The sequence below is a fragment of the Carlito syrichta genome, unplaced genomic scaffold, assembly GCF_000164805.1.
Source record: "Carlito syrichta isolate Samal-C Ts95f unplaced genomic scaffold, Tarsius_syrichta-2.0.1 Scaffold302425, whole genome shotgun sequence".
Lineage (NCBI taxonomy): Eukaryota > Metazoa > Chordata > Mammalia > Primates > Tarsiidae > Carlito > Carlito syrichta.
Genome location: NW_007246521.1, coordinates 177,037 through 189,720, shown reverse-complemented (window position 1 = coordinate 189,720; position 12,684 = coordinate 177,037).

The window sequence follows — 12,684 nt, the reverse complement described above, 5'->3', positions numbered from 1 at the left end:
GCCCTGGGAGGGATCTTGGGTGGGTGAGCCAGGAAGAAGTAGTAAGTGTTAGACTCTATCTGCCTTCTGAGAGCTTGCAATCAAGAAGTCTGGCCGAATTAAAAGTGGAGTGATGCTGAACAGACTGGGAGGGTCAACATCAGTGATATGGTATCTTAATCTGTTTCTCTTGCCATAAAGGAATACCTGAGCTTGAATAATTAAATTTGAGATTTGTTTGGCTCACAGTTCTACAAGAATCACGGCTCCAGCATCTGCTTCTGGTGAGGACCTCAGAAAGCTTCCACTCGTGATAGAAAACAAAGGGAAGAAATCCAGCCTCACACAGTGAAAGGAAGGAAGCAAGGGAGAAGAGGAGGTGCCAGGCTCCTTTTATCAGTTCTTATGGGGACTAAGAGCAAGAACTCACTCACAAAAAGGACCAAGCTGTTTATGAAGGATCCACCTTCATGACCCAGACGTCTCCCACCAGGCTTCAACATTGAGCTCAAACTTCAACGTGAGATTTGAAGGGGACACATATCCAAACTATATTGTATGGATAATGGGTACCGCAGGAATTTTTAAGGAGAGATCAACAAGGCATACCATTAGACTTTAGACCCTCTCTGTCCAAGAAGAAAAGAAATAACTCATTGCTTTCATTAACATATTAACTATTCCTTCCTCAGGCATACAATTACCCATGCAGCAAAAAAGTATGATTATCATCGCCATCAATAATAAGCACGTATTAAATGTCAAGTGCAGACTGATAAAGAAAAAAGATCACAAGGATGTCAAATTGAGTCTCTTTAAAAGACAGAAATGAAAGGACCGTCTCCCTCCAGTAGGGCCATAGGGTCCTGCCCCAGTGATTCAGTGTAGCTGTTGAACAGAGCAGGTCTCTAAAATTCACATGGTAGTCTCATCCCAGATTTTGGGAGTCCATCTACCCATGTTTGGGAAGGAATATTTTTCAGCAATGTACCGCTTCTCTCTAAAGTCCCAGTGAGGCACCACTTTGAATAGAAACCAGGTTAGTCTGAAATCTTCAGAAACCAGGTTAGTCTGAAATCTTAATAATTCAAAGGGTGAACGGGAACTGGTTCTCAGTTCAGAACTGTCTTTTCTAGCTCACATACCTCTAGGCTGATGTACCTTTAAGTCAGGTAGGAACATAGATGACAGAGAGATGGGCAGAAGTGTAGGTACATAATAAAACAAGGATGACAACGTGTTCATAGTAGAATCTGAATGATGGGTGCATAATTTTGATTAGTTTTCTAGGCTGCCATAACAAAGCGCCATAGACTTTGATGGCTGAGGCGAAGGATTGCCTGAGCCCAGCAGGTCGAGGCTGCGGTGGCCATGAACATGCCATTGCACTTCAGGCTGGGCAACAGAGCGAGACTCTGACTCAAAAAAAAAAAAAAAGTGCCACAGACTGTGGAGATTAAACAACTGAGATTTACTGTCTCACAATTCTGGAGGTTAACAGTCTAAGACCAACATGTTGGCAGGGTTGGTTTCTTCTGAGACCTTTTTCCCTGCCTTGTAGAGGCTGACTCACATGATGTCCCCTCTGTGTATGTGTCCTCATCTCCTCTTCTTTTAATGACACCTGACAGACTGGATGAGGGCCAATGCTAACTCCTCATTTTACCTCAACTGTCTATTTAAAGACCTCATCTCCAAATACAGTCACATTCTGTGATACTGGGGATTAGGACTCTAACCTAAATTTTAGGGGGACACAGTTCAGCCCATGACATGGGTGCTCACTGTAAAATTCTGCCAACTTTACTATATGGTTAAACTTCTTCATAACAAAATGTTGGGAAAAATTTAAATCAAGCAGATATATTTTTTTGTTTACAATTCTTGTGAACAATTTGTCCAGGAAGGAGACTACAACCCTTCTGCCAAGTGAAGTTTAAGAGCTTTATAGATTTCACACCCTCTGCATCAGCCCTTGTCTTTCCTCCCAGCCTCCGTCAGCAGAAATAAAAGGCTGGGCTGCAGCATGTTGTATTTTATTCACCGTGGCTGCTAAAAACCTCATAATACTTGGTTAAACATCTTAATATCTCTAGATGGTAGAAACAGACAACAGTAGTTGCTATCATAGTCTGCGACTATCGTGCCTTCATTTATAGTTAAAATTCTTCAGTAAGATCCAGCTCACTCTCCAGTATCCTACAACATCTGATAGTGGTCCAGGACAGGAAGAAGGCTGCAGAGGGAGGACGTGCAAATATGTGGTGGCAATTCACCTCTAACCCCACTAAAACAGATGGGGACCGGGGAGCATGAATTGCTTAAGGGTCAGATTACGGTAGGGCTTCTTCCTTGTATCACTCCTGAAAAAAACATCAACAAACCCCAGGAATCCCAAGAAATCAAGCCCAAACAGCCCTAACTTGATTCTCTCCTTGAGATGAGCTCTCAGAAGAGCAGAGGAGTCTGCCATGCGTTCTCTTCTCATTGTTTTTAGACTCCCAAGACACACTTGCACAGAATCGCCCAAGTGGTCCTTTGTGAACTAACTTATTTCCTAAAGCGCAAACTTCACCTCTTTCTATTCAAAATTAATCAAATGGGTGCAGTTAGGATCTGATTACTATCCAGAGCAATTTACAAGGACACAGAAAATTTGGCACTTGGGATTTGGTGTATTGCAGCGTCCATGCTGGTATTTCAGGGCCACAAACATTTTTAAATTATGGTGGGAACAGAGAAGCTGGGGTGAGTGAAGGAGAGGAACTGCTCGGTGTGACTGCCAATTTCCAACAACATCTGCACACACAACCAGCTCAGAGAAAGGGCTGCCTAGTCTGTTTTCCATTCTTCAAAAAAGAGTGATGGAAATTGAATTTTAGTTATTATTTTTGCTTTTCATATAGCTCATCCCATAGGCTAATCATGCCAGGCAGAAAATGGATACACTGCACAATTTCTGCAGAAGCCTAAAAAATTGATTAGAAAGGCAGGAAGTCAGAGCTTGAATGTTGTCCTTGTCATCAACTTACAGTGACCTTGACAAAGTCGGGCGTTCTGCTGTAGTTCACTTCTCTGTTAATTGAAGATGACAGTTTTGATCTACGTCCCAGGAGAACTCAGAGGAAAAAGGGCTCAGGATGTCTTGAATGTCACTGTCTGTGACATCCCAGGCACTAAGATCTGTATGGTATATAGGGCACAGGTAATTTATTTTGTTGAAAATAAAGGTAGAGGACTTTGAGATGATATGACATCTCTTTAGTATCATGCTCAGCTGTTCGACTTGATTTGTATGAATTTGTATAAAGTTCATTGAATCACATATGAACGAGCACTTGGGAGCCACGTGTGTGAGGGTCCGATGAGGGGTCTTGGCAGAAAACAGGCAGCAAACTCAAATTGCATCATTCAAGGAAGTTTAATAAAATGATCATTTGTAAAGGCATGGGCATGGGGTTGGAGACTAGAAGGGATAGCATAGAACCTAGAGCACCCCTGGGACTGAAGGGAAAAGAGAAGGAGGGGTTTCTCAAACCCAGGCAGGGTAGCTCATGGAGGGGACTGCCTGAGAGCAGTTGTCCAGGATCAGAAGTAACCTGGAGGAGGGAGGGAGGGAGGGATAAAGCAATGCTCCAGCCTCATTCTTCCCCTCTCTCTCATCTCTGCCTACCCCCCGGTCCAAGACAACAAGAGGCTGGAGGTTGAGAAAACCCATGGATGCCCATGGACCAGACTCATTAACCCAGAAAGGAATGGGCAGGGAGAAGGGTCTGCTGTTAGTGCAGGCTTTGAAGGGGTCCATTACGTGCTTAAAAACATAAGCTCTGGAGGCATCTGCTTAGAACTAATCCCAGTTGCTCAGCACATGTTGGGTACGTTTTGCAAGCTTTCCTCAACCAACCCATAATACTATAACAGAGTGAGCTAGAAACTACTGAACACTTATGAAAATTGTGCTTCAGGAACTAGGCAGGAGGAGGAAGCAGAGGCCGCTGGCCTGATACCCAGTCACTCGTTTTACACAGGATGCTGCTGGTCTGAGCTTCCTGTCAACTAAACACATTGGGGACGAGACTAATGATGTCTGCTAGGAGGATTAGACTTTGTTTGTTGAATGCCATTAGCAGAATATCCTTACCTATTTCATAACTTTTAGTAAATAAACCCTGAATCTATGAAGCAAGACTTCCGGGGAGATCACCCCATAAGCCGTACACCTCAGTGTGATACAATATAGAGTGATCTCAGCATTTAGACCGTCCGCACTATGCAGAAACTCACAGAACCTCACCAGGAACCCATCTATTTATGTGGACTGAGACAGTGTGTCTCACAGGAAGAAGCACTATCTGACTGCCCCAGACCTTTTTCTTTGTGACTCTGAGCCACCTGAGCTCCGAATGATCAGGAAAGCTTAGAACAAAGTAAGATCTCTTAGGTGAGTGAGGCTGATTTGGCAAGCAAATCAGAGCAGGGAAGGGGGAAGGGCAAGAGAAGTGTCTAGGACACAGAACTCAAGGTGATGCTTGCTCTCAGAGGCAGCAAATGTAAACGTAGATCCAAGACTGAGAGCGAAGACCTCCTTGGATTTTGTGCCCTGCTACTTGTCATGGCTTACCATAGTTCTGCTCTAAGCTGTCCACTGGGCCAGCTCAGCATGGTCATTGGTAAGCCTTATTTGGTTATCCTTGTCATCTCACAGATGCTTCATAAAAGCCCTTGTGCTGCATGGCTCCATCAGATCTGTTGTCTGGTTCTTTGACATCCACATGTGCTCCGGGGAGCAGGGTCAGCTTCACCTGCAAGTTCTCAGACCCCATCTCAGATACACAGAAGCATTATCTGCATTCTAACAAAATCACCAGGGGAACCGGGTGGGTCTGAATATTTGAGATGCTCCATTCTGATTTCCTGTTGCCTTTGGTGGCATATCAAAGGTTAGACTAAGCCAGGCTCGGTGGCTCAGCCTGTAATCCCGCGCCTTGGGAGGCTGAGGTGAGTGGATTGACTGAGCTTGCGGGTTCGAGACCCGCCTGGGCAACTTGGCGAGACCTCATCTCTACAACAAATCAAAAATTAGCCGTGCGTGGTAGCGCGCGCCTGTCATTCCAGCTACTTGGAAGGTTGAGGCGGAAGGATCGCCAGAGCCCAAGAGTCGAGGCTGCGGTGGCCGGAAGCGTGCCACTGCACTCCAGTCTGGGCGACAGAGTGAGACTCCAACTCACAAAAAAAAAAAGGTTAGACTGGCAGCTGTGATATGGTTTCTCATTGTCCCAAAGCTAGGCCAGGAGGTAGTACTCAGTGCAAAGCAGATACATAGTTGTTCCTGACGACTTTCAGTTAAGAACTACTTTCCCAGAAACCCATTTGCTATGGTTTGGATAGGTCCCCCCAAAACTATATACTGGAAACTTAATCCTCAAAGCAACCGTGTTGGGAGGTGAGGCCTAATGCAAGGGGATTAGGCCATGAGGGCTAAGTGAATGGATGAATGCCACTGTTGCAGGAGTGGGCTCCTTATGAAACGGAGAGTTTGGCCCCTTTTATACTCTCTCTCTCTGTCTCTCTCTCTTACTCTCTTGCCTTTCTGCCTTCCACCATGAGATGATCAGGCTAAAGGCCATCATCAGACACAGCCTCTGGATCTTGGACTTTGCAGCCTCTAGAATCATGAGCCAATATATTTTGTTCATTATAAATTACTCTGTCTTGCCGGGCTCGGTGGCTCAGCCTGTAATCCCGTACCTTGGGAGGCTGAGGTGAGTGGATTGCCTGAGCCCGCGGATTCGAGACCCACCTGGACAACTTGGTGAGACCTCATCTCTACAATAAATCAAAAAATTAGTGTGCCTGTAGTTCTGGCTACTTGAAAGGTTGAGGCGGAAGGATCACCGGAGCCCGGCAGGTTGAGGTTGCGGTGGCCGGGAGCGGCCACTGCACTCCAGTCTAGGTGACAGAGTGAGACACCGACTCAAAATAAATACATAAATAAATAAATTACTCAGTCCTGAGTATTCTGTCATAATAGCACAGAACAGACTAAGAAACCATTTTTTAAAGTGCTGTAGTCCTTTGATATCAGGTGCTATGGTACCTGGTACTTGCAAAGTGTTTGGAAAGTATTACCTCTTACTACTTTAGATAGATTCTACATTGGAAGGAAAAACACTGAGTTCTATGTTCCATGGATTTGAAGGAGTACATTGAAAAGATATAACCACTAAATGTTCTTGACGTTATAGGTCAAAATTAAAAGCTTCTCAACCTGTTCCTAAATTGATATGCAGATCAGTATACTTAAAGAACCATGAGACAACAAAATTATCCAAACAAACACAGCTAAGGATGATGCATCACAAATGTGCATGCTGCATATTTTTTTACAATTGTATTTGAAAATCATTTATACATAAAGGGGATCTGTTGAATTCCAGGGCTCATTTTCCTGTTACTCTGTACCAGAACTGGAGGTCTGTAAAGGAAGATTTTATGCCAATCTTTCTGGCTTTCTCTAGAGGAAAGCTATCTATGAACTCATGAAAGGATAGAATACTTCAAATTTGGTAGGAGCCAGGCAAAATAGAGTGGTGGATTTTTTTTAATGTAAAAATTAAAGTCCCTGTGTCTATTCTGTTGTGAATTACTTATATACAGTCTTTTGTGACCTTGGAGTTAACAGAGGGTTTAGGGTGCCACATCTAATTCATTTAGAGTTGTGTCCAGCTAGGTATGTTTAGGATAGGGGTAATGTTGGTGGACACAACATTTTACAGCTCTTCACAATTAGACTTTTAACCCAAATCCCTGGATGTATAATTAGAAGTTCAGACAAATTCTGCTGTTGACTTTTAGTTTTCCCTCAGACAATTCTGAGACTCAGTTAGGGCAATGTGTGTTTACCGTCTCTTCATGATTTTGAGGCAGACACCCCACTGGGTCACTCACAGGATGTCAACAGCTGATAAACATTCCTGAAACTGTGAAATGCTGGGAGAATGATAAATGTTTCAAATACTGGGTCTGTGAACTTTGGCATTCATATTAATGGTATATGAAGACAAGACGCTTGATTTTCAGGAAACTGGCATGAAAAATCATACTATATTACCATTTAATTATTTACTCTGCCCTGAAGGATCAGTATTAACACTGTTAACTGTTCAATTCTGAGGAAGAAAACTGATAATGCACATACAGAAAGGGCGTTTTAGATAGGAAGCCATTTCCAAGGAACTAGAGATATATTAAATTTATTATGTTACTATCGTACAAACAAAAGGGTTTTATAAGAAAGATGCAGGATATTTCAAAAGATAAAATCTATAACAAACAGATTAGGAGGGTAGAGTGAGGCTGAGGGAAGGGGAGAGACCTGTGAGTTCCTGAGAGAGTTGCAGCAAACTTTAAAAAAAATAAAATAAAATATACAGACTGCTGCTCAGGTTTGGAGTTCAGTTTTCAACAAATTGAGTTACATTGCTGTGGGATTTCCAGTTAGGCTAAATGATAGGGCGTTCAGATTTTATTTTTTTAGAAAATGTACAGAGGACACTGATAGAAGACAGAAAAAGCGTTTTGTTTGTTTGTTTGCTTTTTAAGCAGAAGCCCTGAAGGCTGGGATGGAATGAAGAAACTGGTCCAGGATTCACTCCTTTGCCCAAGCCCGGTGGACAGACACCTCCCAGTACCTCAGGCATTTCAGCCTAAGTTCTACCTGCCCCAACCTATGCCACCCTTGATGTCAGTCTTTGCTTAGAAAGGGAAGCAGCATTTCATGGTGCCCCGTTGGCTGCCGTCTGCTCACTTGATGCTCATGCCAACGTCAAGAGTCAGCTGTTAGCTCCATAGTTTCTGGAAAAGGAAGCAAGCTGAGAGTTGCTAAATACCTTAGCAAAGTAAGTAGCTGCTCACTGGCCGACTTGAGGGGTACCCTGTATTTCTTTGATTTCAGGGCCCACCCTTGTCCCACTATGATATCTTAGTTGGGAGCGAGGACCGGGGGATGGACCATGGGAGTTTAGCAGTTATGGAAAATTAAATAAATCACCTGAGGTCAAAGAAAGATTTCATTATTACACACAAATGATGTCAGTTTACTGGAAAACGTCTTCCTTTGTGCAATGAGGTTGATGTGAGCACTACAGTATTATTATTTTCCCTATTTGTAAGTTAGATGGAAGTCAAAAGTCACCTACAAAACTGTTCATGACCTCAGGAGAACATGCCAATCTTCTAAGAACATTTCTCCACCCACATCCCTTACCCCTTGTTTGATAATGACGTATGTGAGCACATGTATGCATTGGCCTTTTTCCTACCACCCAGTCACACACAGGCTACCCTGTTCTCTCACTTCTAAAACTACCCCCACCTCCATCTTCACAAACAAACAATAGAAAAAAGGCATGAAGAAATACAAGATGATGAGATATGCTAAATCTTCCAAAGCATTCTGATTGAATCCTTGGCAACGTCTGAAGACAAAATTACAACTAATTTAGTTGGAAGCCCTTAATTGGCCTATATTTGCAACTCCAGAATCAGGCAACACCTCGTTCTATAAATAGGATGAACATTTCAATGAGCTGAGAGAGGAGGTTGGCTTTATAGGCAGAAAAGACTGAAGAAAGTAGAAACAGAGAACAAAAAACAGATTGGTCATTTCAGTTGCTTTTCTTATCGTTTTCAAAGCAGAGGGGACTTCCTAAATGATGCTGACTCCGGTTGAATGGAACCTTCTCCTTTTTAGGGAAACTGGTTCATTCCAAAGTTCGGTTTGATTTCCTAGCACTTAGCTCCACTGACTCCATTCTGGGTTGGTCTGGTCTGCTGCAGTTCGGTGCAGGAGGCTGGAGGGAAATAGTGGGTCGCATAGGCTTCGCTTCCCACCACAGATGTTTCAAGGGGAGAAAGCTTCCCCTCTAATCCAACAGAAGGTTTTATTTGGAAGTGGGTTGTAGAGGTAGCTCTCTTTCTCATTGGTAGTGTCTGTAAGGTAGAGCGTTATTTTCCTGTGGCTTAAGGTTTCAATTCCAAAGAAGTAAGAGCTTGGGATTCTTTGAAAGCTGCTCCTGTCCTGCACTGAGATTCCACTGACCTTGGGTCTGACGTTCCCAATGCCAGAGCTAAGGCCTTTCAGGATTTAATGTAGAGTAGATGTTCATTTTCTTCTATTAAAATGGCAGTCCTCCAACATTTTTTTCCCCATCAGTAAGTGTATAAGTTCAGCATTTACTGATTTCCCTAGTTTAGCTAAAAGATGTGCATGCTGTTTTATACTAAAGATTTAGGGGGACAAAGTATCTTTGAGGGAAATTACTCATTTGAATTTCACCAATAAAAGTAGAGACAATTTCAAGAATATTATTTTTATATTCTAAAGTTACTATACATTACTTTTCAAGGTTAATGAGAATAGAATCATTCCAAGATGAATAGACACTTTATTTTTAGTTTTAAAATTCTTTGTGTCATTCAAAATGTTTCCATTACTTTTCTCATTAGCCCTTTTTTGTGGCAACTATACTTTTTCCTCTGTTGACAGGCCTGGTCTTGGAATTATATTAAATATACTCTCAGAGTAGATTTTATCTCTGTGATGCCAGTTTAATTTTTCTTTCCATTAGCATCAATTCATTTATACTCACTTTGTTTCAATAACAAATATGGGTCAAATATCAGGGTGTACATTTATTTATCCTTTTTTCCTCTTTTCTTGCATTTTTCCCACTGCTTGATTTCCTCCAAATTTTAGTTCATAATCAGTCCTATTTTACAATCTGTGATCATGTTTCTTTTATCTAAAAAACCGTATTTGTCTCTATTCTATAATGCTTAAACACCAGTCTTCCAATGGTGGCTGCAGATGGAATCCTAACCTGCATAAAGGCTGTCACCAAGAGACTCCTGCCAGGAGCCACCCAGTGGCACCCACAGACCTTTCTCCCTGGAAGGAGTTTGTGCCTGTACCTATTTTCTCTCAGGGTCTTTGGTGGCCACCTAGGCGAATCCTAGTGTTTTTGACTTTCTGAACTGCCACATGCTCTCACCACATATAGTCACTGTGTTGAAGAGTTTGGGATCCTCTGTTTAATGTCCATGCATGTTGACCTTTGTTAATCCAAGATGATCATGAGTTGCCAAAATGGGTAAAAGAACTTTAATCTGTTCTCTTTCTCCAGAAGGACACTGAAAATTCCCTCACACATTGTGACAACCAGTCGGAGAATATATATTAGGGTTGGGGTTGTCTTCACTCTTGGGACTCTGATTCGCAAATCTACTGTGCACCGACTCTTGCTTCTAAATAGCACCAGTTTCATCTCACAGAGGGAAAATCCAACTTTATTTGTTTCTTGTCCATCTTGGATTTTTTTTTTTTCTAAATTCCCAAAACTTTTATCTTGTTTTTATTGATCTATTTTCGACCTTTCCAACTAACCATACACGATGCTGCTTTGTTTCGGGATCCTTCACCATTTATGCACCTATAGACGATGACAGGAGCTCCAGGCTTTGTGGGAAAGCCCGGCAAGCATGCCCTGTAAGGTTATTTCTAACTACTGGAGACCAGAAACCTCAGATGTGTTTGTTGTCTGTGATAGGCAGACTGATGGTCCCTCAAAGATGTTCACGTCCAAATCCCTGGAACCTGGGAATATGTCACGCAATGTGGCAAAAGGGACTTTGTAGATGTGATTAATTTAAGGATCTTGAGATTATCCTGAGTTATCTGGGTGGACCCAGTATAATCACAGGGGTCTTGATAAGAAGAGGGGGCAAGAAGTCAGATTCAGAAGAGGTATGAGGAGAGAAGCAGATGAGCTAGGAGTGATGGTAGCTTCTGGAAGCTGGAAAAGGCAAGGAGCTGATTCTTCCTGAGACTTTAGAGGAAATGCATTTCCAACCGACACCTTGATTTCAGCCCAGTGAAACACATTCTGGGCTTCTGACTTTCAGAGCTGTGAGATACTAAACGTGCTCTATTTTAAACGACCGTGTTTTGGGGAATTCATTGCAGTCCCCATGGGAGACTAACGCTGTCTTTCATTTCTTCACCACCTTATTTCTTTTCATGCTGCCATTTTTGCTCTTTCACACCTGCTACTTGTCAATGTCCTTTTCCTATTATTTCTGCCTGCATTTCACTGAAGACGTCTAAGTTCTGGGCTCTGACACCAACCCCTGCATGACTATGCAATGCTTCTGTTCCTCACAGCCCTCTGTGTCGTGGTCTCCTTCTAATTTTGTCTTCTGCTCTGGAGGAAAGAGCTTTGCAGCTCTCAGTGGGGGCTCAGCACCACCTTCGCCTCCTTGTTTTAAACACATTGTGCACTCTCTGCTCTCTGTGTTTCGTTTTCCAAAATTGTTCTGTCCTTTGGAAGTTAACTGATCCTTTTTTCCCCATGACTTCTGAGAAAAGGACATCCCTCATCTTCTGTCCCATTGTTCATGCTTGCACTATTGAATAATAGAATTCATCTCTCTTGCTTTCTTAACAGTGACCACTGGATATTTAGGTTCCTTCTGGGTTTTGGCGTGTCTGTGTGTATGTGTGTCAAATAAATCCTTTATCCTTTCTTCTAAGATTAGATCTTTAGCTAATTAACTTCAAGTATGAAATTCTTTATCTTCTAAGTCTAAGTGTCTTCTCTGCTTAGACCCAAATCTATTCTTCCTGAAGGATCTGTACCTCAGCCAATCCACTTTTCACCTCTCAGAGATAGTAACTGACTTCTCTTTTCTGTTTTTAATCTAACTGGTTATGTCTTTCATTTAAATTGCCAAGGTATGCACATATTCTCAGACCGTGCTTCTAAAGGCTCTCTTTTCTCCAAGATCCAAAGTCCTCTGAGACTACTTCTCTCAGATGATAAAGTTTATAAAGTTTGATGTCTTACAAGAGGAATAGGAGGTTTCCTTGCTCAAATAACCTGTGTAATGAGAGTATAAATTGGTAAATATTTCAGGAAAGAAATTGCATCACAAATTTGTTTGTTTGTTTGTTTGGTTTGTTTTTTTTTTGTGGTTCCTTTTTGAGTTGGAGTCTCACTCTGTCGCCCAGACTGGAGTGCAGTGGCCGCTCCCGGCCACCACAGCCTCAACTTGCTGGGCTCTGGCGATCCTTCTGCCTCAACCTTTCAAGTAGCCGGAATTACAGGCATGCGCTACCACACCGGGCTGATTTTTTATTTTTTTTTATTTATTGTAGAGATGAGGTCTCGCTGCCCAGGAGGGTCTCGAACCCGCGGGCTCAGGCAATCCACTCACCTCAGCCTCCCAAAGGTGCAGGATTACAGGCTGAGCCACCGAGCCTGGCTGCACCACAAATTTTAAGGCCTTTTACATTCAGAGTTTTGTCACAGAAATCTATGCAGTAAATTTCATAATTTTAGAAATTCATTACATAATTTGTTTCATAAGTAACATATTCATGAAATAATCAGAGACATGCTCAAATATTTATATAAACATATTTATGATGGGGTCATTTGTAAAAAATGTAAAGAAAAATAACTACCCAATGATAAATGGATGATGTCATAAAATCAAACAATAAGCAGTAAGATTGGAAAAATTAGATTTCCAAAGGATGAGATTTTAAAACACTATTTAATGACATGAGAAAGTGCCCTTAATACAAATCTCAAAAAATAAAAACTGACTGGTCGTGGCAGCTCACATCAGTAATCCCAGGGCTTC